The sequence below is a fragment of the Caretta caretta genome, chromosome 4 (genome assembly GCF_965140235.1).
Source record: "Caretta caretta isolate rCarCar2 chromosome 4, rCarCar1.hap1, whole genome shotgun sequence".
In the NCBI taxonomy this organism is placed as follows: Eukaryota; Metazoa; Chordata; order Testudines; family Cheloniidae; genus Caretta; species Caretta caretta.
In genome coordinates, this window is record NC_134209.1 from 123,907,571 (window position 1) to 123,928,978 (window position 21,408).

The 21,408-nt window shown below is 41.7% G+C and overlaps 1 long non-coding RNA gene across 1 annotated transcript; it reads left to right on the plus strand.

The window, feature by feature from the left end:
• The first annotated feature begins 498 nt into the window (after nucleotides 1–498).
• Nucleotides 499–15,838, plus strand: LOC125636154 (uncharacterized). The gene is made up of 3 exons (XR_007356486.2): nucleotides 499–1,185; nucleotides 11,926–12,269; nucleotides 12,944–15,838. It is a non-coding gene; the product is annotated as an uncharacterized LOC125636154 (long non-coding RNA).
• Nucleotides 15,839–21,408: the final 5,570 nt, after the last annotated feature.

Consider the following 21,408-nt stretch of genomic DNA (forward strand, 5'->3'; position numbering starts at 1 on the left):
TTCAAGAAAGCCCCTTACCCACACCGACCCCGGGTAGGGGTAAATACCCACCCTTGCAGAGGGAAGGAACAACCCTGCATCTGACAAGCCACTTTATGGGGTAAAAAACCCCTCCTGTGATTACAAAAAAATCCTCCACCTCCAGCATAAAATCCCTCTTTCCCAACCACAATAATCGCCACTGTGGGGTAAACTTTCCCACATTATATACTCCTCCTCATCGGGTTAAAAGAGCCTCAAACTAAATCCCTATAGTCTAATCCTTCGCCTCTAACAATCCTTCATATAATAATCAGCAGCACCCCGAACGGTCACCCGCCACTCTCTATAATCCCCTGGACGGGGCGGGGACGGGGACGGTCCCTAGCTTGGGCACTGAGTGAAGAGAGGCTGTCACCGTCCTCTCTTACATGTCCATCAAATAGGCCTGTTTCTGAGGCTGGGTACAGCTCTTCCCCCCCCTTATCCTTCTCCCCCACTCCCAGTACCGGCTCCTAGCCGGCTGCACCACCCTTAAGAACTCCGGAACGTTCGTCACGATCCCGTCACAATCCCCACCTTCTGGCGGGTGGACCTCATTAATAAATCATGAGTCCCGCCCCCTTATTACTAATTCATGAGCGCACGCTACTAGGCTTCGTTAATCATTAATCGCCGGCTCCACTGAGGGTTCGGTACCGTCGTGCCGGCTGCTCTCGCGCTGCTCCAACTGCCAGAGCGCGAGAACGGGCAGGCCCGGGCGGGCGACGGCACCAACCAAAAGGGCGGGCGTTACCACTTCAATAAGGGGTAGATAAATGCGATTCCCCCCCCCACATTGTAATTCACTGTATACCTGCCTGCTTCTTTAACCAAGAACATATTTATTTGTGTGGTCCGCAGATGTACACTTGAATACAGCTCCTTAAAGAAACTATTTTGCCGGAGGGGAACAAAATGCGAGATGATTTCCCCCGGCGAGGGTGGGAGAGGCTGAAAAATGGTTTCTTCCACTGCCGTGGATTCTGCCAGGGACTGTTTCTCCGGCTCTGGCAGGAAAGAACTATCGTCACCGCTCTCGCCTCCCAGACCCCTCCTACCGAGCTTATTTGCATTGACGCAGCCGCCCGCCGCAGGAGGGGCAAGGACGCAAGCGCCGCTGGGCGTGGGAAAAATGAAGCCGGTTGGGAGGAGAGAGACGTGGAGGTGGGTGGAGCAACGCTGCGGGGAGGGAGCCCAGCCTGGGAAGCGTGACGCTCTGCTCGCCCCCGGTCTCGTGGGCCTTGTGCAAAGCCTCGCTACAGCTGCCAGTGCCCTAGGGTACCCCCGCCCCTCAGTCCTTGCTTTCGGGCAGCTTGTCTCTGCCGTCCCTGCACTCGTCCAGTCTCTGGTGGCCACCCACGGCTCAGCCTCATCAGCGCGTGAGCTTCCTGGGCTGGCTCCTTGCAGGCGGGTGCTGGGCCCCTGGGGCCTATTCAGAATGAGCCCAGTTAGCCTACGGTGGCTTTAAAGCAGTGGTGAGCAGGAGATTGGGAGGCCACCAGAAGCTAGGGTGACCAGAGAGCAAGTGTGAAAAATTGGGGTGGGGGGATAAAAGGTACCTATGTAAGAAAAAGCCTCAAGTATCAGGACTGTCCCTATAAAATCAGGACATCTGGTCACTCTACCAGAAGCTTTTGGCTGTGACCCCGATTTCTCCTTGTAATGATCTAGGGGTTCATTAAATAACAAATCAGTGAATGAGAAGGGACTAAAACTTTAATCAAAATAACCAGAGAGCATCTCTGGTGAACTGCTGCCCACAGGCATCCAGTGTTCCCAACGCCTGCCTCCCCCACTCTCCAAATTCCTATGTTCATAATACTGCCCCTTATGAGGGAGTGTCTAATTACAATCTTCTACAAACATATCTCTATGTCTTCCCTCTTAAAGAAAAATATTGACTTTTTTATACATAGCTGTTTATATATATATATATATATATATATATATAAACAGCTAATAGCACATGCATTCAATTTTCAACCCATGTAGTACATTGCCATAAACCTAATGTGTCAACTCTCTAGAGAGGAGAGGTTATCAGCACATCACTCTGAGTCTTTACCACTCACTTTCCTCAAACCTCCTGTCTCCAGGCAGGTTAGCAAGTCTCTATGAGTCTTTCGAGATGTTTAATCTCCAGCTCTGATCTCAGAAACTGCCTTATCTTAGAGTCTGAGTTCTCTTGTGCCTTGACCCTTTCTCCTTTGTGCATTGATGGGAAATGCTAGAGTCCATATCTACTGTCAATGTGTAGAACCTTTTTGGGATTATTTGTAGATCCCTTTGATTACATCTAAATATGTCCCCCTGGTCTGTCTGGACTACATAAAACCTTGGATGCAGCTGTTCTTTAATGGTACCTTGTGTTCCAAAGTATTGGAGGTGTGATTCCTCAGGCACACTCTTATCACCTGGGTTAAGAGAGAGGAGTTCATGGGCCCTTTTGTCAAAATAATATTTCTGCTTCCACTTCTGATTTTCTTTAGTCTTTCATTGTTATGAGATTTCAGTAAATATCAGTAAATGGTAATTAGGTCTGATCCTTCTTCCCATTAACAGCTGAGATGGAGAAAAGCCATTCTCCAGGGGTGTATTTCAGTAACACTTTATACAAATCACCCCCACTGTCAAAAGTCTTTTTCATAAGGTTCTTTACTGTCTGTTTAGTCCTTTCCACAGGTCCATTTGATTTGGGGGTAATTTGGACTGGAAGTTTTGTAATGAAAATTCCAAACTATGGAAAATTATCTAAAATCTGCACTGGAAAATTGCAGCCCATTATTGCTAAAGACTTCATCTGGAATTCCGATGTCTGAAGAAGATTCCCTTCATGCCAGCTGTCACTGACTTTCTATTAGTACCGTGCAGCGTGCAAATTTCTGGATTCAGAGAATAATAAGCTGTGACTATTAAATAATGCTTTGATTGCAAGGTAAATAAGTCAGTGTTGACCTTCTAAGGCCTTTATGGAACTGGATGATGTCTCCGTGGCTCTGTCTATTGGCATGGCATGTATTTCAAACATGAAAATCAGTTTCTTACCACATTAGCAGTGTTGTGATTGATCTGTGGCCAATACAGCACCTCTCTTGCTCGTTGTTTGTACTTCTCAATTCTTAAATGACCCTCGTGGATCTTCTGTAGCATTTCTTTCCGGAGGCTCATTGGAATTACAACCTTACTGCCCTTGAAAATCACCCCATCTATCACCGTAAGTTCATGTCTGCAGTTCCAATAGTCTCTCATACTTGGACAGCAACTCCTTATTTCTTCAGGCCACCCTTTAATTATCACTTCTTTAAGGATTCCCAAGGATTCATCTTTCTTTGTTTCTTCTCTTATTTGTTGCAGTTTCCTGTAACTATGGGAATTAACTTTACAATCAAATCTACATAGGCTTGCATCTCTGTCTCTAAAGTCTTCTCTGATGTCGTGGGAGCCACTGCTCTGGAAAGTGCATCTTCAGTGATCATGAATTTACAAGGCGTTTTGGTCACAACCAAATCATACTTTTGCACCTTCATCATCCTTAAGATGTAGTCATTTAGCCATTTGCTAACTAGCACTATCAGAGGCTTGTGGTCTTTTTCAACTTCCACCTTCCGGCCATAAATAATATACTGATTGAATCTCTCCCAGGTAAACAATATTCCTAAAAGCTCCTTCTCAATCTGGTTTCTGCCTCAGTCAGCGATTTGGATGTATATGCCACTGGTTGCCAACAATCCTCACATTTCTGTAAAATCACTGCACCTAACCCAGACTCTGAAGCATCTGCTGAAATTTTAATAGGTCTTCCTGATGCATAGAACTTCAGCATTGGTTCTTGTATCAGTTTAAACCTTCCCATGTTTAAACCATGATTTCTCCTGTTCTGAACCCCAATACCATTTATTTTTATTTCCCCCCCCAACTTTTTAAGCTAGTCAAGCTACTATTGTGCTCGCCAAATACATGCAAAAGCTCCTGTGCCTGGTGCTCCACATGATTCTCTCATGCCCCGCTTTATCTCTGCTTTCAGTTGCAAATATAGGAGTTACCTTCAAAATCACTGCCATTTCCTCCTCATTCAGCACTTCTGACACCATGTAATGATCTTGGGGTTCATTAAATAACAAAGGAATAGAACTTTAATAAAACAAACTAGAGAGCGTCTCTGGTGAACTGCTGACCACAATGTGGTGTTCTCAATCCCTGCCTCCAGGACACATCTCCAAATTCCTATGTTCTGTGACGGGGCAAGGCCAGATGGCAATAGAAAAGTAGTGGCAGATAGATATATTAGCTCCAGGCTAAACAAATCCCTGGTACCAGGTTAAGTGAAATGGCAGCTGCTCCAGGTCAATTAAGACACCTGGGGCCAATTAAGAACTTTCCAGAAGGCAGGGAGAAGGCTAGGTTGATTGGGACACCTGAAGCCTATCAGGGGCTGGCTGAAACTAGTTAAAAGCCTCCCAGCCAGTCAGGTGGGTGTGCATGCCAGGAGCTGTGGAAGGAAATTAGGCTGTTGGAGAGGCTGAGTAGTACACACCATATTAGGTACAAGGAAGGAGGTCCTGAGATAAGGGTGAAGTGGAGCTTGAGGAAGTGAGGGTTGCTGTGGGGGAAGTAGCTGAGGGGATTGTACATGTCATGTTTCTAAAAGGTCAGCTACCATAGCTGATACTATTAGGATCCCTGGGCTGGAGCCTGGAGTAGAGGGTGGGCCTGGGCTCTTCCCCTCCCCCCCACCTTTGTCCCCTGATTAATCACTGAGACTGGGAGACAACAGAGACTATGCAAGGAAAGATAACTTCTCTTCACCTCCCTTCGCTGGCTTGTGATGAAAATGGCTCAGTAGACTTTGACTCTTGTCTCTAGTGAAAGAAGGGTTACATGGAGGGTCACAGTGAGCCTCTGAGCTAGGGAGATCCGCCAGGAAACGCGGGACCCACGGAGGCAAGGACAGAGCTTTGTAACAGTTCATAATACTGTCTCTTATGAGGAAGCATATCTAAATTATAATCTTCTACAAACATATCTCTACACTCCTGGAGTGGTGAGAATTCAAAATGGGACCCATCTACTCAACTTAAATGTGCTGTGACTGTAGGACAGGGAAGATTGCACAGGCCCCTAGGAAAGGTAAGGGCAGGCATCTTCCTGGGTGGGTGCAGGCATTGCACACTCCTCTCTCCATGCCCCAAAACAGGAAACTAGTTGGGGACTTGTGACCTAGACAGCTCATGTTAGAGTTCAGGTTGAACCTGTGATACAGCCTAAGAAGTGGGCTGGGGGTGGCTTATGCACAATGGAGGTTGCAGGGCATGTAATCCAGTTGTGGGATATGTGCTGGATAGTGAGATCTTAAAACACACTGATCGCTCTTGTCCCTGACTGGGATTGGCTGTGACAATAGTGTTAAATGTAAACCCATAAATAATTGGACAATTATAAAACCACTCAATAAAAGTAGGTGTCAGTTGTCCTAAACAAATGATCAAGCCAAGTCCCTCTCTTTTTGTTCTCTGCCTTTGAGATAGCAGTACCAGAAATGGTACATCTATAGTGTGTATCAGATAGAGGTGTACATAATAAAATTATAAATAATGTGTATATTGGGTACATAAAGCATATTTCCAACTCCATGTTTCCAATTTCCATGTTTCCAACTCTTTAATGTTGGACAGTGATAGTCCCAGGGTCCTGTTTACACCTTTGACTCTTTGGACCTGTTCATTCCATCTAAATTAATACAACATATCCCATCTGTAAAATGGGGAGGGGGTAAGAAAGAATGACCACTGCTTGCCTCCTAGGCTATGAAGCCCTGCTCAGTAGTGAGGGTTGTGAAGGACTGTGCTGAGATGGGAACTGCCTCAGAACAGTTTGTTTTTGTCTTTTAAGTTCTTTGAGTCAGGAACTCTTTGTGTCTCTCTCTCTTTTTCCAGTAGTTGGCACTACTGGAAATTTAATTAATAATACACCTGGTATAAATAAAATGTAGACACTGTGGATTTTAGTGTACATGCAGAATTACATCAGTGCTTCCTCATTATGTGTACTAGAATTGAAATACTGCAGTAGTACTGCATATAAATAAGAAAATAACTCACCAACAGTTGTCATACACTGTTTTATCCCTCTCATTAGTTACTTGGGAAATCACACTTAAAATTTTAAATATGGGTGGCACATAAAATGGTAACTGATTTTGCTTGCACTTCTGTGCAAAAAGGTTACTTTTACAGAAAATTCTTGCATTGGTAAAAGCAGACATAGCTAATCAGTGGTAGCTGACTAGTAGTTTTGGTATTGTAGGGTGCTGTCGTGTGCAGGCCACCTCCCAGGACAGTCACCCCAACCTCTGTATGTTCTCTGTCAGTCCCATGAAGCATGCACACTCCACACAGGTGGAATTAAGGTTCCCTTTCTTTGTGGCTGCTTAGTGAAACACAATAAAAACGTATTCCATTTTTCATAGAATATCAGGGTTGGAAGGGACCTCAGGAGGTCATCTAGTCCAACCCCCTGCTCAAAGCAGGACCAATCCCCAATTAAATCATCTCAGCCAGGGCTTTGTCAAGCCTGACCTTAAAAACGTCTAAGGAAGGAGATTCCACCACCTCCCTAGGCAACGCATTCCAGTGTTTCACCACCCTCCTAGTGAAAAAGTTTTTCCTAATATCCAACCTAAACCTCCCCCACTGCAACTTGAGACCATTACTCCTTGTCCTGTCCTCTTCTACCACTGAGGATAGTCTAGAACCATCCTCTCTGGAACCACCTCTCAGGTAGTTGAAGGCAGCTATCAAATCCCCCCTCATTCTTCTCTTCTGCAAACTAAACAATCCCAGTTCCCTCAGCCTCTCCTCATAAATCATGTGTTCCAGACCCGTAATCATTTTTGTTGCCTTTCACTGGACTCCCTCCAATTTATCCACATCCTTCTTGTAGTGTGGGGCCCAAAACTGGACACAGTACTCCAGATGAGGCCTCACCAATGTCGAGTAGAGGGGAATGATCACGTCCCTCGATCTGCTCGCTATGCCCCTGCTTATACATCCCAAAATGCCATTGGCCTTCTTGGCAACAAGGGCACACTGTTGACTCATATCCAGCTTCTCGTCCACTGTCACCCCTAGGTCCTTTTCTGCAGAACTGCTGCCTAGCCATTCGGTCCCTAGTCTGTAGCAGTGCATTGGGTTCTTCTGTCCCAAGTGCAGGACCCTGCACTTATCCTTATTGAACCTCATCAGATTTCTTTTGGCCCAATCCTCCAATTTGTCTAGGTCCCTCTGTATCCTATCCCTGCCCTCCAGCGTATCTACCACTCCTCCCAGTTTAGTATCATCCGCAAATTTGCTGAGAGTGCAATCCACACCATCCTCCAGATCATTTATGAAGATATTGAACAAAACCGGCCCCAGGACCGACCCCTGGGGCACTCCACTTCACACCGGCTGCCAACTAGACATGGAGCCATTGATCACTACCCGTTGAGCCCGACAATCTAGCCAACTTTCTACCCACCTTATAGTGCATTCATCCAGCCTGTACTTCTTTAACTTGCTGGCAAGAATACTTTGGGAGACCATGTCAAAAGCTTTGCTAAAGTCAAGAAACAATACATCCACTGCTTTCCCTTCATCCACAGAACCAGTAATCTCATCATAGAAGGCGATTAGATTAGTCAGGCATGACCTTCCCTTGGTGAATCCATGCTGACTGTTCCTGATCACTTTCCTCTCATGTAAGTGCTTCAGGATTGATTCTTTGAGGACCTGCTCCATGATTTTTCCGGGGACTGAGGTGAGGCTGACTGGCCTATAGTTCCCAGGATCCTCCTTCTTCCCTTTTTTAAAGATTGGCACTTTTTAAAAGATTTTTCACCAGGTGCACCCTTAGAATAGGGTTTTTCCACAGTCCTTCCCAAGTACCGTTGTGTCAGGGCTTCACCATTCCATTTTACCCTTTCCCCAGGGCTTGACAGCTACCTTCAGATGCCAATTGTCTCACCTCCTGTCCTCGGGCTCACCCACCAGTACCTTCCTGGGCTCTTATCCCAGCTTTCTTTGGGTAGGGAGTTCTGCCAGTCCCACACCAGCTGAAACACCTCTATGGAAAGACCAACCTCAGTCTTTCCCATGCTCTACTCTTCTTAGAGGAAACACCACCTCCATACTACTGGCACGTGACCCTGGGTCATCTTACTTATCCACCACCCCAAATCTTGAAATGGGGTGCTGTATCACAGAATATCAGGGTTGGAAGGGACCTCAGGAGATCATCTAGTCCAACCCCCTGCTCAAAGCAGGACCAATCCCCAATTTTTGCCCCAGATCCCAAATGGCCCCCTCAAGGATTGAACTCACAACTCTGGGTTGAGCAAGGCCAATGCTCAAACCACTGAGCTATCCCTCTGCCCCATAAGGTATACACACCTTATGAGCAGCACACTATTATATCTGGTTACAAACATTTCTGACTCAATACTGTTTGGTAGTTTTGCTTCCCTTTAATCTGAAAATTAACTTGTGTGTGTTTTTAAATGAATAAAAATGGGTTTTGGCTATCAGCAAAAGGCTGGCTGGGACTGTAGGTCATTGATATACAATGTTGGTGTAGAACAGAGGAAAACAAGGATTTTGCTTTTCACAGTAAAACATGACCCATAATTTATGCCGGCATATATTTTACTTAGTATTTTTATTGCACTTTTTCAAAGCACTGTACAAATATTAATTAATCCTCACATCCTTCTGAGGTAGATAGGACTGGCCTATCTTAATTTTAATGCTCAGCCTACTAATTCAGTGCCTTTCCTCTTATCTTTCATATATATATATATTTTTTAAAGTCTATTAAAGATCCAGACCTTGTGAAATTGGGAAGTAAACCTTCCTCTGTTGGTCAGATTAATTCAGATTCAGAATATGTAGAACACAAATTTAAATTTGGTTAGAACTACCACAAATAGATATATATTATGCATGGTAAAATAGAGAATAGAGCAGTTTGTATGTAATTAAAAAAAAATAAATCTGAATCCAGATCCGAGTCTTGCAGTTTACAATACATGGGCAGACCCCTGTGCCCTCTCCCATGAGGCCTACTCATGTCATTAGGGGGGCTACCTGTATGTTGTAAATTGCATGATTGGGATCCTTGGTACCACAGGGCAAGTCAGTAGTCTTACTCTGTTTTCATCTTTTAACAATGCAGATTGATCAGCCCATTACATTAATATTTTCTTGTATGCTTCTTGCTTCCCCCGTCCCCCTTTGTTTGTGGGTTGTTTTTTTTTTTTGTAGAGAAGATTATTAGGATTTCTCCCAAAAGCATCACGCACAATGCTGCCAAAGTGAACAAACCTCTCCATGACAGGAAGTAAAAATGCATGCCTGGGATACAAAATTCTATGCCTTACAAAAAGCTGTTTATGAGGACCATAGTGAAGGGGGTCCTATTTCCCTTAATGTATTGATTTATTTCTTCAGTTTGCCTCTCCTGGTGTGATAAGTGAGTGCAACCACTTATCTGGGATACATGGACATCTTAGTTTTTCAGTTATATAGCACACGTTCTTGATGTTAATTATTATTTAGGGAAAAGGCAGTGGCAGATTTAGAGTTAGTGGAGCCTTGTTGGCAGCTGCATTTTTTTGGGGGCCCCCTCGGGACCCAGCCAAGAAAAAGAACATTCTCTCTATCACCCCCCTGTTTTTCATTCTTTTTTTCTTCACCCTCCTCCTCCTGTATAATAAGTAATGGGAAGTAAATGAAAATAAAGTGAGGTAACTTGAATGGGGCAGGGGGCTGGGAGTGGGTGAGGGGTGCAGGCTCTGGGAGGAAGTTTGGGTGCGGGGTGCATGCTCTGGGCAGGGGGCGGCACATACCTCGGGCGGCGTGGTACATACCCCCATCCGGCAGCAGCTCCTAGGCGGGGGGGTCAGGAGGGTCTCTGCGCGTCACTGCCCACAGGCGCTGCCCCTGCATCTCCCATTGGCCACAGTTCCTGGACAATCAAAGCTGCGGAGTTGGCGCTCAGGGCGGGGGTGATGCATGGAGAACCCCCCAGGGGCCGCAGGGACATGCCAGCCACTTCTGGGAGCAAAGCGGCACGGAGGGAGGGAGGGAGGGGGGCAGAGTGGGCAGGGAGCCACCTTAGCCCTGCTGTGCTATTGCTGGCACATCTCTGAGCACCCCTGGGAGGGAGGGAGGGAGGGGGGCAGCGGGTTTTTGTGTGCTGCCTGGGGCAGGAGCAGCATGCAGAGCCACCTCCCCCCACCTGCCAAGGGCACACAGAGACATGCCAGCAGCCAGCCGCTTCCGGGAGCGGCGTGGGGCCACTGGCCACAGCATGCAGGCAGCCTGCCTGCCTGCCTGAGCCCCACTGCTCCACTGGCTGGGACTCGGGGGCAGGTTGTCAGACATTTGTCCTGCATTTTGGGGGCCCCCCTGTTGTTTGAGGGTCCTGTACTACCAAAGGGTTTGTTTTATGGTTAATCCGCTCCTGGGAAAAGATCAAGTTTGGTGTCAAACCTTATTTAGCCTATTATTTTTTTATTTTATTTTTTTGAAGTTGGATAGAGCTTTTGCTTGGGAAACTTAAAGGGCTTGCTATTGTTTCTAAAATGTTCTGCGTGTGGTTGGGAAGAACAACAAAGACTTTGTCACAGCTAGATACTATGAATGTTCAGCTGAAAAATTCATAAAACCTGTCTGGTGGAATGCATTACTGCCAGCAGTATATCTCTCTGCTCTTATCTATGTGCATTGATAATTTTTAGCTGAGATTAAACATTCAGAGGAACAGGGAGGCTGACAGATTTGCAGGATAGATTGTTTAAAGGCGTAAACGGTGACTATCTCATCTGGCTATAACTCTGTAGATGTGATGTAAGTTTAAGGTACTAAAAAAAAGTGACAGAATAACTCCAGGTAAGGGAGTTTCATCAATTTAAATTTTCACAGTTGCAGAAAATTATGTGGTGGGTCAGACAATAATTATTTAATGACACTGAAATTCAAAAAGTTGAAGCTTTATAACTGTTAAAACACAAGTTGTCACCATCATATGTCCAAATATACAAAGTAAATATCTTTAAATCAAACTCTAATAAGTTCTCAAGCAGCACTTTTCTTACTTTCCTTATCTACTAATTCCCTAATACATTTCAGTTATTGAGGAAAATCCTTTTGTTGGTTTGTGTATGTATGGTGAAACTGACATTTACCAACTTTTATTGAAGACCAAACAAAAGCATTGGTGAAGCAAATATATTCTAAGCTCTTTGAGGAAGAGACTGTGCCTGCCTTTGTGTTTTGTATAGTGACTACCACAATGTGCCCCAATTCTGAGTGGGAACTCTGGCAACAGTGTAATATATTTCGTGACAATATAGAGTGTCTGAGAAGATGGCATTCTAAATTATAGACACGGTCAACTTCTGCTTACTCCTCGTAGCACTTAAAGTTTGTGAATGTGTGTTTAAAATTGCCTGAATGTTATCCCTTACAATACCATTGGTTATTTTGCTCACATGACTGATATTTAAAATAGAGCTATTGCCATAAGAGGGGGAAAAAAGATCCTGTTAGGCTTCACCACCGATTTCCAACATCAATTCTTGCTCCACAAACCTACCAACGTGGCAACCTGTGCTTTGCAAGCTCTGGCTAACAACAGTTTGCTCCTGCCCCACATTTGTCCAAACACAATATTTTCCCATCTTACTTTCTATGTATAATTCAAACATCTGCCAGTATTTACTATTAGTATGGAGGTGTTGGTTGCGATGCCATAATTAAGTTTCGAATTCCATAGTGAAGAAATAGCGCATCTCTGATTGTTTGAGTATTGTGGTGAGGCTGGCTCTATGGAACCCTAAGGTTTAACTTCAGCTGAAACTCTCCATAGGTCTCCAGGAATTCTTCAATGACTCTAATTCAAATGGACAATACCAGGAATCTACTGTTGGTAGACTCACAGCAAGCCCTTCTGGGGAAATGTGTAAACCAGTTTGACCAAGTGCAGGAGCTCTGCTGGAAAACTCAGATCTTGGTGAAGGAACTCTTGAACAAAGGAACCTTGAAATGGAAAAAAGAATGCCTGTGAACTGAAGAGAGACACACTGATTGGAGGGCCAGACCATCAAAGGGGCAGAAGCTGTAGGGGTAAAGCCTGTCTTGTTCATCCCCAGTGCTGGGACCGCCTGGGTAATGTGGAGCCTACTTAAACTGGCGTGGAAAGGCTAAGTTAAGGTAGGAGAGTATGCATGTAGGTCTTTGTTGTTTTAACCCTTTTCCTCTCTATGTTCCTGTGGATAAATAAATAATACTTTGTTTGAAGAGGCTGTTCTGAGTCACTGCAACTTCACACTGGTCACAAGCTCCTGAAGAAAAGTCTATGCAGGATTTTAATGCAGTTGGGCCTGCAAGAGGGAATATGGTTGGTAAATGGGGTGTTGTAGCCTTGTCAGTCCAGTCTAAGAGTGGGACAAATCACAGGATTCCATTATGAGAGGAGTGCAGGTATAGGTCTGTCACTTGGAAAGGGTGCTCACAGAGATGGGCAAAAGTACAGCTTCACCCTCAGAACTGTAACATCTGTTTTGCATTTAAAGCAGGGATTCAACCTCTTTGTTATGGGTAAATGACAGCACCGTCTCCCCATAGCTACAGCATTTACTCTCTAGGTATAGAATTAATTTTCTGAAGATTTACAAATAAATCCATTGATTAGTTTGAGTTAAAATTAATTTTAAAATGAGTCCTTTAAGAAATTTAGTCTAAGTCTTTTCTTCTAAATTATCTTAAATGAAAAAATATTCTTCAAACTTTTCACATAGTTAAAATTAATTGAAATATATATTTGAGGAAATTTATGTTGAAATTAAGCTGCATTATTAATGATTTTGTATCTAATTGTTATATAGGCTACCACTAGGGTCGGGACAACAGCTCAGGTAACTCAAGTAACACCATTGTGACATCAGAGATAACTGAACCAGTCACCTCTACAGGTAACTTTCATGCAACAATTCTATTGGTTATAATGACTCAGTGATATGAGGGAGACTAGACATACGTTAAGAATTCTCACGGATAGATTATTTGACTCAACTGCCATTGCTCTCTAAAGATTCCATGGCTGCATACTGGCTTGGCACCAGAGTTTGAAAAGGCTCCCTATTGTGTCAGCTCCACTGTGTATTTAGGCATCACTGCTGGGAGAATTGAAGCAGAAGCACAGGGCTTCCTTAAAATGCAGAGATGTTGGGACTTCAGGCTCTCTCCAGCACTCCTTTCACATAATACAATCTCCATGACACAGATCTCTAAACCAATAGGCAATTGCAAATTAAAGGCCAGTTTCAGCAGTGCACTGTAGCTGCTTTTGTGCTGCTCTGATAATGCAAATTGGCTGAAAACCCAGTTTAACTGGTCAGTGCTCTCCGTCTGCTTTAAGCAACTGCCTTTAAAATATTTTCAATGATTTGTTCATTATTACATATCTTCAAATTATAAGAAATATTGATTAGTGTATTTTTTTGGGTTTCTTGTTTTGTGTTCATGCACAAATTTTTTAACCAACAAAAAAACAACCACCCAAGAAAATTACATTACAGAGATGTTGTAGATGCCACAAAAGCAAGCATTGCAAACCCAGGAAATTCAGAGCTAAGATTACTCTTTAAAGAAATCCAAACAAGTGAAGGTAAGATATGCCAAGTTAAACATCAAAACAACCTTATTCTGTCCTGTAGTGTCAGAATGAGAGAAATACCAATGCAAAAAACCTATTTTAAATCACTTTTAATCTGTGACTACAAATACTAAAATAACTACGTCATAATCGCATGGTGTCTTACAAAGCAGAGTTAAGGTTGCTTGAATGCCATAACTGTTTATTTCCGTACATTAACATGTTTGGGTTTTAAGTGAAAATTTAACTCTGAATATAGGTTTCTGAGTAGGGTCACACATTCAAATTGAAAAGCTGCAAGGTGACAGACTTGTATGGAAAGCACAAGGGCCACTTTAATAATCTCATTCTCCCTCTCATTGTGGATTTGAGACCCGAACATCTATTTCCATCCTACCCAATGACATAGCTGACAGAGTACCTCATTCTCAAAGCAGTCTATAGGCGATATTTACAGATTACCTATTCTACAGTTTTTCTGTTACATACACACAGAGGATAAAGGGAAGATGACTTAAAACTTGAAAATTTCTCAATACATTTGAAAAAATTTCTTGAGTAATTGTGATAGTTATTTTGGATGTCATTGCACATCAAGTGGATCGTGTGTAATTTGGCAGGACATCAGGCAAAGTTACTAGTTTGCATAACTTTAATTCTGAATTTCTAGATTTTTAAACAATTGCTTTTTGTGACTGCTTTACCATAATTTAGTATGTTGTAACTATAGAGGAGAAAAACCCTACCAACGTTTGAAGGCTAAGAAATAATTGCTCTCTCTTTACCACTTTAAAAGACTTGTCTTCATGGGGATTTTTACCATCAGAACTATACCAGTATAATTATGTTGCTATAGTTTGACTGGTATAACTCCCCATGTGGACACTATTATTCCAGTGTACGAGGGGGTCCTTTTCCAGTTTAACTTATGTCATATATTACACTGGAATAAGATTGTCCACATGCGGAGTTATATCAGTATAACTATAGCAACATAATTATAGTGGTATAATTTTTATGTAAATGTCTCTGTGTTGACAAGCCCTTTCCCTTTGTCTGGCAATTTATTTTGGCTCTCCATATTTCAGTTCATTCATGTGCTGGACTAAAACAGAGTGGATCAAGGCAATGAAAACAGTGAGAATTCAGTGTATATAAGTAGGCGGTCAGGTTCTCAGGAAACCAGACAGTAATAAACATATCTGTTTCATGAAAATATTCACTTTAAATTACATTGTCCTTGTTCTACAATGTTTGCATTTCTGTTGGGTTTAATAAAAGGGTAATAAATAAAGTTTTTTGTTCTCTTTGAGGATCATAAACTAATATACCAAATAGCTAAAAATTGGTAAAACATTATCTCTCATAAAATGCAACTGGGTTTTCCGGCAAATACAACACTAGGGAATGATTTGAAAGCTTTTTAGTCTCTACAGCAGGTCCTTTGTAGCCTAGTACCATAGCACATCAACTATGTAATTTCTCCATCTCCTATATCACAGTTAGGGTTCCTTAAATATGTGGGGCACAGGACAGTTGTCAAAAGTACAACAATAGCCAACTTACATGAAAATAGTATTCACGAAGTCTTTAATAATAAGACTCTGTTAGATGATAAAGGTAAATCTTAAGCAATGTTTTCCAAAATGTGCTTAGAGTGAACTATAAACATGCCTCACTTTTATAGATCTTTAAGGCTAGAAAGGACTATTATGTCAATAACTCATGCCATAGAATATTATCCAGTAACTTCTGAATCAAGGCCATAACTCCTAGTTGAACTAGACCATATCTTCTAGAAAGCCAGCCAGTCTTGATTTAAATACCCTTCAGGTAATGGAGAATCCAGTACATCCATAGCAAAAGTTAATTATCCTCACTGTCAAAAAATTGCACCTTATTTCTTATCTGAATTTGTCTACGTTCAGTTTCAAGCCATTGGATCTTGTTATGCCTTTGCCTTCTAGATTAAAGAGCTCTTTATGATCAGAAATCTTCTCTTCAAGTACGTACTTGCAGATAAAATGACCACTATGCACTTTGTATTCTGTGTTGTAATTGAAATCAATATATTTGAAAATGTAGAAAACATCCAATAAATAAATGGTATTCTATTATTGCTTAATAGCATGATAAATCATGATTAATTTTTAATCGTTTGACAGTTCTAATATTTTTTGAGATGGGGCAACCAGAACTAAATGCAGTATTCAAGGTGTGGGCATACTATGGATTTATATAGTGGCATTATGATACTTTGTGTCTTATGATCTATCCCTTTCCTAATGGTTCCTAACTTTCTTTTACCTTTTTGACTGCCGCTTCACATTGAGCAGATGTTCTCAGAGAACGATCCATAATAATTCCAAGATCTCTTTGTTGAGTGGTAACAGCTAATGTAGACCCCATCGTTTTGTATATACAGTACAATCTCTTTATCATGAAAGCCAGCGATCTTTCAAATATAGACTTTTAAGTACAAAATAACTGCATTTAAAAATAAAACAATGTAAAAACTTTAGCGCCTACAGGTACACTCAGTCCTACGTCTTGTTTGGCCAGTTGCTCAGACAAACAAGTTTGTTTACATTTGCAGGCGATAATGCTGCCTGCTTCTTGTTTACAATGTTACCTGAAAGTGAGAACAGGCATTTGCATGGCACTGTTCTAGCCAGCGACGCAACATATTTACATGCTAAAGGCACTAAAGAGTCATATGTCCCGTCAGGCTTCAGCCACCATTCCAGAGGACATGCATCCATGCTGATGACAGGTTCGACTTGACAGTGATCCAAAGCAGTGCAGACTGACGCACGTTCATTTTCATCATCTGAGTCAGATGCCAACAGCAGAAGGTTGATTTTCTTTTTTGGTGGTTTGGGTTCTCTAGTTTTCGCATTGGAGTGTTGCTCTTTTAAGAATTCTGAAAGCATGCTCCATATCTCATCTCTCTCAGATTTTGGAAGATACTTCAGATTGTTAAACCTTGGGTCAAATGCTGTAGTTATCTTTAGAAATCTCACATTGGTACCTTCTTTGTGTTTTGTCAAATCTGCAGTGAAAGCGTTCTTAAAATGAACAACATGTGCTGGGTCATCATCTGAAACTGCCATAACATGAAATATATGGCAGAATGCGGGTAAAACAGAGCAGGAGACATACAATTCTCCCTCAAGGAGTTCAGTCAGAAATTTAATTAATGCATTTGTTTAATGAGTGTCATTATCATAGAAGCATGACCTCTGAAATGGTGGCCAAAACATGAAGGGGCATACGAATGTTTAGCATATCTGGCGTGTAATTACCTTGCAATGCTGGCTACAAAAATGCCATGTGAATGCCTGGTCTCATTTTCTGGTGACATAAATAAAAAGTAGGCAGCATTATCTCTCGTAAATGTACACAAACTTGTTTGTCTTAGCGATTGTCTCTACAAGAAGTAGGACTGAGTGGACTTGTAGGCTCTAAAGTTTTACGTTTTGTTTTTGAGTTATATATTAAAAAAAATCTACATTTGTAAGTTGCCCTTTCATGTTAGAGATTGCACTACAGTACTTGTATGAGGAAAATTGAAAAATACTATTTCTTTATCATTTTTACAGTGCAAATATTTGATCAAAAATATAAAATAAGCAATGTATACTTTGTATTCTGTGTTGTAATTAAAATCCATATATTTGAAAATGTAAAAACATCCAAAATATTTAATAAATTTCAATTGGTATTCTATTGTTTAACTGCAATTAAAACTGATTAATCACGATTAATTTTTTTGAGTTAATCACGTGAATTAACTGCAATTAATTGACAGCCCTAAAAATAAATATATCTATCTATCTATATGAATTGGAAAAAGTACAGAAAAGGGCAACAACAGTTATTAGGGGTAGGAAACAGCTTCCATATGAGGAGAGATGAAGAAGAAGATTGGGACTCTTCAGCTTAGAAGAGAGATGACTAAGTGGGGATATGACAGAGGCGTTAAAATCTTGAATGGTGTGAAGAAAGTAAGCGTTATTTATCCTTTTCCATAACACAAGAACCAAGGGCCATCCAATGAAATTAACATGCAGCAATTTTAAAACTAACAAAAAGAAGTACTTCTTACACAACACACAATCAACCTCTGGAACTTGTTGCCAGGGGATGTTATGAAGGCCAAAAGTATAACAGGGTTCAAAAAAGAATTAGATAATTTCATGGAGGATAGGTCCATCAATGGTTATTAGCCAAGATGGTCAGGGATGCAACCTCATGGTCTGTGTGTCCCTGAATCTCTGACTGCCAGAAGCTGGGACTGGACGACAGGGATGGATCTCTCAATAAATTGTTCTGTTCAGTTCATTCCCTCTGAAGCATTTGGCGCTGGCCACTATCATGGAAGATAGGATAATGTCCTAAACAGTCTGACCAAGTGTGGCCATTCTTATTCCTCTGTTGGACTTCCTCAGTTCCAGGTGGAAAACTGAGGCAAAGGACTACTGTTCAAGATACTGTGGGGCACATGTTTACTTATTGTTTGCATATTTTTGAATCCTTGTTGTGGTGGTTTCCCAAAATAATGCTGTTTCCTTTTATTAAGAAAAGTTTTATTTTGTTATACACAAACTCAGTGCTTGTGAATGGAGAAGGAGAGGGGCCTACAGGTGGTGTTTAGTTTTTCCAAAGTTTCAGTTGGGGTCTGTCAGGGTTCCCTCCCCACTCTGAACTGTAGGGTATAGATGTGAGGACCTGCATGAAAGACCCCCTAAGCTTATTTCTACCAGCATAGGTTAAAACTTCCCCAAGGCACAAATTCTATGCCCTTGGAGGGTATGCTGCCACTACCAAGTGATTTAACAGATAATCAGGGGAAGGACCACTTGGAGTTCTTATTCCCCAAAAATATCCCCCAAACCCTTACACCCCCTTTCCTGGGGAGGCTTGAGAATAATATCCTAACCAACTGGTTACAAAGTGATCACAGACCCAAACCCCTGGGTCTTAGGACAATAAAGGAATCAGTCAGGTTCTTAAAAGAAGGATTTTATTTAAAAAAAAAAAAAAAAGTAAAAATCACCTCTGTAAAATCAGGATGGAAAATAACTTTACAGGGTAACAAAAGATTCAAAAAACACAGCAGAACTTCTTCTAGGCTTAGTTTCAAAGTTACAAAAATCAGGAATAAACCTTCCTCCAGCAAAGGAAAAATTCACAAGCAAAACAAAAAATAAAACACGCCTTGCCTGGCTTTTACTCACAATTTTTGTAATATGAGAGACTTTTAGGATGGTTTATAGGAGAAGGAGTTTTCTGACCTGATGCTTCTCTGCTTCCCACGAGAACACACACAAAGCCTTCCCCTCCCCCCCAACAAGATTTGAAAGTATCTTCTTTCTCCATTGGTCCTTTTGGTCAGGTGCCAACCAGGTTATTTGAGTTTCTTAATTCCTTACAGGTAAGGAGGAATTCTAGGCTACCCTTAACTGTATTGTTATGACAGGGTCTTGAGATGGTTTTGTTTTGCAGTATTAAGAGGAACCCCTACATATTGAAGCTGATCCTTGCTGCTGCTGACATCACCTGGCAGAAGGATTACATAAACATCCTTCTTAAAGTATGGATCCCAGAACTGTGTACACAGTATATTGGTAATGGTCTTGTTAATACTGTATGTGGCAGTAATCCCACTTCCCTCCTTCTACTTGATACTCCCCTGTATTATATTTCCAAGGATCATGTTTGCTCTCTCAGCGACCACATTGCACTGAGATCATACTGAGTTTATCAATAATTACCCTAAGTCCCTTTCAAGAGTCACTGCTTTCCAAAATCCATCCCCCCTCCCTCCTCTGAGTGTGGAGGGAGGGGGGATGGATTTTGGACTTTGTTCATAAATGTATGACCTTGTATTTGGCTGTATTAAAATGCACAGTATTCAAATTATTCAATTTACCACAATCCAGATTACTCTGTAGAATGGGTGTTTTCTTATCATTATCACTCCACCAATTTTTGGGTCATCTGCAAATAATCTAAGCAATGATATTGTTTTCTTCCAAATCATTTATAAAGATAGTGAATAGCATTGGTCCAAGAACAGATCCCAGTGGGACCACCATGGGCGGCGGCAGGTGAATTCCCACTTTGGGGAGACTAGCCTGCTGACCGTGCCCCTTCTGCCCGAGACCCTGCTCCCCATATGCTGGAGAACCCCCAAATCAGGAGGAACCCTGAGGGCCCCCGCACGACTGGAGGAGCCCCACGGCCTGCCAAAAGGGGTAACAGTATTATGTCAAACACAGATATCAACCAAATTTGCCTTTGGTTGAGAATCAATAATAATATTTTATAGCATTATCTTCTCAAGTTCTTGAAGAAGATGAACTGAAAGACTATACTCTGCACTTGCAGGAGGTGAGGTCTCTCTGATCTAGTACATTTCTACATCTACCTCTTGTGATCTAAATGTGAACTGAAATTTTTAGACTTAAATTCTTAGTAATGACTTGAATACTTCCATCCTGTATATGCTGGTGTATAAGTAGGAGCAATCTCAATTAAGTAAAAAGCAATAGGTATGCATTGCACTGTGATTGGCTGTGAAATTTATTGGGTGTTTGGAACTCCTTTATATCTTTTTTCCACTTGTGCATCTTTGTCTCTTAAATATAGTAACAGCTATTGTGAGTTAAGAAACCTATCTGGTTTGCCAGAGAGGAGTCAGGATGTGAAATATTTATTTTTTTTCTAAATAGGAAGGGTTTTTTAAGAAAAATTGTTTAACTGAGTGCTAAAATGTTTTTCAACATTCAGTGCTGCATTTGGTTTATTTTAGAATTCAGCTACCACAATTAAGAGACATGAACACTGATAAGTTCGTAGGGCAATAACAATGATGCATGTGACTTTTCTGTAGTACACTGCACTTGCAGATATGGAAGCAATGAGAAATAGTGAAAGCCTGAGTATGGTGGGGAAGTCCCAGCAAAAGTACTGGATCTATAGTACTGTTCTTGGAACATCAGAAACTTAAATAGAAGTTCACAAATTTAGAATTTTGAGTTCGACTTAGTCTAGTCTGCCCTTTTGTCTCTGTCAAGAAAGGAATGGCATATATGACCCTGCAAGCTTAATACTGCTGCAATGACTTTTGAGTCAGTAAAGCTTTATTTTTTTTTTCTTCTTCCCCAAAACTCGGTTGAGTAAGGCCAGTATTTTTATGGGATTACAGAGCTCCTCACATACTGCTCACTGTGTACTGGCTTTATGTGTGATCGTTAACAAAGGCTTTGTTACATTCTCAGCAGTGTTATTTATAAATTCTGACTAAATCCTGTGTTGTTGTTCCACCTTTTGTTTAAAAAAAAAAAAGTCCCTCTAAAATAAAAATAGCAAGTCTTACCACTACTACAATCCCTGAATGAAGGGGAAAAAAAATCAAGATTTTCTTAGTAAACCTGTCAAATATTTTGAGATCGGTGAAATAAAAAATAAGGCTGAGTGGAATTGGGATCTTATATGGTGGCAAGAAGCCAGGCTGGATACCATTGAGGTATAGTATACTGGTCTTTAGCATTCTCCCTTGTGATCCTGCTCCTCTGAAAGAAGAAGAGGGCAGGTACCTCTACTCTCCATAACAGGTTTTCAGGAGAGGTGGGGAAATGGTTGCTTACCACCACCACAGTGTTGATTTCCATAAGAAGAGTTGAGGAT